The following is a 5,376-nucleotide window of genomic DNA, read 5'->3' on the forward strand; positions in this document are numbered from 1 at the left end:
CCCTGTTCATGGTCACCTCCTTCATCGCTCTTATAGGTATAGCGAGTTGTCGCTGAAAAGGTGGCTTCGAGTTGATCTTTGTATCTCCCTTGTAAGGCTTTGCGAATAATTTAATAAAGAAAAGCCGTGTGGATGCAGAGGCTGGGATGATGCTCCCATTTCGAAGAAAAAAAGAACTTATTGTGCATTGCCCCTGTGGTCCACATAAGATTATTGATTCGAACTTTATCGTCTGTTTGCACCCTAGACATGAAGTCCTGGTCCTTGCTCCTAGTTCATCGAATGCCTCGACGGTTTTCTGACATCATTGTTTGCCTGCTCCTTAGTTCCCAAACTTGAAGTGACCGTTTTGCCTTCATTCCCAAAGAATGCTGCAATTATGTTGTATGCTTTTACAACATTTATGTTATTTTCCCTTACCTGGCGGACTAGATCTCTTGTGTACACATTTATGTACTTGTGTGAAGGCCAGAAGACTTTTTATCCACAATTTTCAGCCCTTGTAGTTATGTTTCACTCTCTCCTCAATTATGTACCATCCATTTCCGCTGTTTCAAGCAACCCGATCATTGCAGAGCATTCGCCAATGCATAATTTAGTGTTCTCCGATGACGGTTTGCCCTGGAAAAAAAAAGAGAGAAGAGAGCAGCAAATCAACATTTTGAGTGTCACCACAATGCACAAAAGGGATACACGGTTCAGCATGTTCACGTGATGGACACTTACCGAGCATCCGCACACAATTTCCTGCATTCATTTTGATTTCTCTACGCTCCGGTGGCTCTTTCCACACCTAATTCTGAAACCATGCTCCCACAAGTACAAGTTTAGAAATCATAAGCATCACCGAGTGAATAGAACATTGTTGCCAGGCAAGGATCGATGACCTCATCCCCAAACTTTTCTGCATATCCACAGATAGATTTTTCAAGGGCACTCTTCCTGGATGCGCCGGGTATCCTGTCCGGTGCTGCCCGTCCGACATGGAACCTGCAAATGCGGCAAAGCAGGCATCAGAAAGATCAGAAACTGTCTAGTGTACTTCCTGTAGAAATTTGACAGTCCTGAAGAAACTCAACTGAATGGCTGTCATAGACAAAATACCACTGCAACACACAAATTCCCAATCAATTTTTTGCCGAATTCTGCTGTGTCCTGTTCTAGCATGACTGAACCCACAAGGACTTTGCATCACCCAAATTTCCTAAAATTTATACCTGTGCGATTTTAATCTGCGTGCTACATTTTTTTTAGGGAAAAAATAAATAAAAATGAACTGAACTGGGTGACTACTCCCTGTATTCGATCTGACGAGAACTACAACGTACAGCGAGACTTGATTTCTGCTACCCCAGCACCACATGCCCCAAACTTACTGATCTCGTATTGGTCTTTAATCTAACCATAGCAGCAAGATTTAATTCGATTTCAGAGCCAACCGTACTGACTACACTACCGACTAATCTGCTAATGCCATAGTTCATGAACTCTAATCTGATAATGCCATAGTTCATGAACCGTACCTTTTTGTCCACCGCGGAGACTGTGGATTCAGCTTCCCAGTTGACTGTGCTGAGTCTGCTTGCCCGTCAGCGGGAACTCCGTTGAACTTGGCCGAGGTCGCCCGGCGAAACGTGCTCTGCTCCCCGCCCCGATGCCGTTTACAGCTTGCGACACCCGCGTAGGCGCCGGTCGAATCGCCGGAGCTCTTGGATAGTTGATTTTTCCTCCGGAGGTATGTGGCAGCCTGATTTCCATGCGGCCAGATTTGGAGGCTAGCGCAGACATGATACCTGGACCGTGGTCCATGAGGCCGCCAGCAGATTGTTCCGCGGGTCCAGATCACACCGGTTAAGGGCATGAGCAATGGAGGCAGCTGTCCAACTAGGCTTGGATAAAACTTTTGACATATGCATGCCATGTTATGGTCCCATTAATATGTCTTTCTCTCAAAAGCTGATTTGTTTTTCTCTTTCTCTCTCACATTTTCCACTTTATGGTCGAAGAGGTCGCCTCCTGATGAAGAGGCTGCCTCCTCACCCGAACCTACTTTGGACCACCCGAACCTAGTTAAAGGTGTGAGCTGAACACCCCTAGGGCTATGCGTTGGGCATGCCCTAAGCCGCCGTGTTCAGTCCCTGTTTTCTCTCCGTCGCGGGGCAAAACTATGGTGGGCCCTCTGCCTGACCGTACGTGATAACCATGGTCTATACTCAATTTACTAGCGCGCGCACCCCATTGAATTCTGACACGGTCGTCCATCTCCGCGCACAATATAAGGGCCCAGATAACATGTGCATCTCAACCCGGGAGCCAAAACTGCACTCCCTTAACTCTCTTAAGCAACTACTACTTCTAAAGTCAAATGTCACCACGTCGATTCAAACCCTATATGTCAACCCAATCATTTCCATGATATTAACAAACTCAGCCTATTGTTCTATACGTATATAAACCATCGATATTGTTTGTTAGGGGTGGTGGGTCTCTTGTGCCTACAACTAGCACATGAACGTATGATCGATTAATTGAGCTTTTCTCAATGGACTAGTGGATTTTTTTTCTCGGTAGGGGAAAAACTAGGTGGGTAACAGTGGTATTTCGGAAATACCAGAAATACCGAGATTTGACAAACCAATTTACTATTTCGTTCAAAATTTATGAAAACAAATCGATCAAATTATTTGAATACCGAAAAAATTCATTTGATATGCTTTTTTCTAAGTGGTAACCGGTAGAACTGTTTTCCGCCGAAATATCGGAAATACCGGCCGAGAAAAAACACTGCAATGAATATATAGTCCAAGCTACTCTCTCCGATTCAAATTAAATGACTTCACTTTGTCTAGATACGAATGTATCTGTATGCGTTTGTTGACTAGGTACATTCGTATGTAGATAAAGTCGAGTCAATTAATTTAGATCGGAGGCAGTAACATATCTAAAGAAACTAAATTCGCTTTTTCTCAACGGACAGCTATTCTCATAAGGATACCTTGTTTGATAATTACCGTATCCAATTTGATTCATACTGCTTTTCCATTCAACAAATGTGTATGCAAATGTATTATTGTTAATTATAAAAAGCAGAGTACAGTCATTCTAAAAAAATGTCATAAAGGACTACATTTGGTGACCCTAAGAATAACATGGTATGATGGTCTCTTAGTTTTCTTGGCTGAACATATGTAGAAATGCAAGGGAGATCTGAGGGTCGCACTCTCAAACAACACATGCCATTCTAGGAGTGGAAGGCATCAGAAATTCGGGTCATACCACAGATTCCGAAGTAAGATAAGGATGTGGACTGAAGCCCAAAAGAATGCGGCACCAACACTGCGTTTATCCTTTATGATGCAACTGAAATGTACAACTTTGGGTGCTTAATTTTCTTCTACTTAGGCTCGAGATGCTTTGTAAATATAAGCACTATCTGTTTTCAAGGACTAAACATTTATAAACAAGGATATACTTTAGCAAATAACCCGCTAAAATAGTGGGTTCACAACCAAACTTTAGACGAAAAAAGGGTCATGTTAAAATGCTCAATCGCTTACGCAAAATGGAATCTAGGAGATAGAAAAATAATTTCAAATTCATACTATAATTTGCTTTGAAACATGGAAGCTCCAAACACATTGTTGTTGCCACCTGCTTCGCTTGCAATTCCTGCAGTTGTCAGCCTAGTTTTGCGGTCTCAACACTAACCTGATTCTAGGCCATGGCAGTACTACACGGTGAGGATTTTGGATCACTCCAAACTGCCTCTATATGTAAACAGAATATCCCTAAATACATTTTGGGCACTTTTAAAACAGCCCAAGATATTTCTGTACCTAAAGTAAGGACAGTTTAATTGAAGTGTTCCAAAGGGAATTTATGGGCACTTTGATATGTGTCCCAAAAGATTTTTGTGGCATTTTAAGAACTGCCCCAAAATGTATAAGAAGTGCCACAAAACACAATTAGAGGCAAGTTTAAGAAATAACCCAAAATACAACTAGAGGCAACTCTAAGAAATGCCCCGTGGGACCATCCTGGTGGTAACGCTCTCTAGTTTCTCGTTGCACACTCGCCGCTACGAAACATACATTGCAACGGTGTAATGTCTTCTGTCTATGTTGCACTCGTCCCAGGGGCACATTGACGAGTGCTCCGCTCGTGTCTCCGAGGAATGCATGTTCCATTTTTATTTAGAACTTAATAATATGTGTGCTTCGGCTCATGTTTGTATTGTATCGTCAATGGATCCAGAAAAGGGCGGGTAGTGTATAATTATGTAGGAAATATGGATATCTCAGTATTATAGAGTGACACTAGGGACACCCCATTATAGAAATGGCAGAGAGACAAGCCACAGTTAAATGTAAATGCGCTTGGCCAAGGAGGCCTTCCAAATACGGTCCGAACCTGCGGAGATAACGTGGGCAACAGTAAAAAATTCTTCCATCCATGTTGTATATTATAGTTGTAGTGCGGTGAGATGATCTCAAAATATTACGATATTGAGGCATATTACAGTATATATCTAACTAGAGTAGGATTTTTATTTCCGTACTATAAAATTATAATTTGAATTTGTTTATATGCGCTAGAGTTAGCTTGTCCTCCTCCCGGCCGCTTGGCATGCATGCCATGTCAATGGATCTTCACCATCTCCACCAGTCATCTCTTTTCAGTATTGGTGCATGCCGTATTGGCCCAACGTGCTAGAGCCATGATAATAATTTAATTATGTCTTATTGATACTACAGTTTTTAGGGGGATTCATTCGCAAAAAAGAGTTTTTTTGAGGAATTAGAGGGATAATTTTTAAGGGGAGCCAACCTTTGCCTGATCCATTGAAATCTCCATAAAACTCTAATCCTCAATCCACTAGGTAGGAGTAGTGTAATGAAAATTGAGAAAAATACACTAATATAGGAAAAAGTGAGAATTAAATGAACCAATACTCCTACACTATATTTTGCAAAGTATATAAATTATCAACATTGTTTGTATCAGAGGCGGTGGATCTCTTGAGCTTTTCTCAATATGGATAAATGGGCCAGGCTAGCATATCTCAAGAAACTAGTTTCGCTTTTCCCAGCGGACAGCTATTCTTATAAGGATACCTTGGAACGATAATTAACATACCATATTCGTACAGTTTTCCATTCAGTAAATGTGTACGCAAAATGTATTGTTGTTAATCATAAAAAGCACAGTACGGTCGTTCTCGAAAAATATCACAAAGGAGTACGTACATTTGGTGACCCTGCGAATACCATGGGTTGATGGCTGGTATATATGGTACTCTAAAAGTACAACAATGCCGATATATATGTGGCTCATATCATTTCCTAAGCTACAAGGTCTCACTGGAATAATCTTAGT

The 5,376-nt window shown here is 41.6% G+C and overlaps 1 long non-coding RNA gene across 1 annotated transcript; it reads right to left on the minus strand.

Moving 5' to 3' along the window:
• Window positions 1-200: 200 nt before the first annotated feature.
• LOC124659250 lies at window positions 201-1,700 on the minus strand. Its single transcript, XR_006989519.1, has 4 exons — window positions 1,524-1,700; window positions 888-990; window positions 727-799; window positions 201-621 (listed from the first exon to the last, which is right to left on the minus strand). It is a non-coding gene; the product is annotated as an uncharacterized LOC124659250 (long non-coding RNA).
• Window positions 1,701-5,376: the final 3,676 nt, after the last annotated feature.

This window comes from Lolium rigidum, chromosome 6 (genome assembly GCF_022539505.1).
Source record: "Lolium rigidum isolate FL_2022 chromosome 6, APGP_CSIRO_Lrig_0.1, whole genome shotgun sequence".
Lineage (NCBI taxonomy): Eukaryota > Viridiplantae > Streptophyta > Magnoliopsida > Poales > Poaceae > Lolium > Lolium rigidum.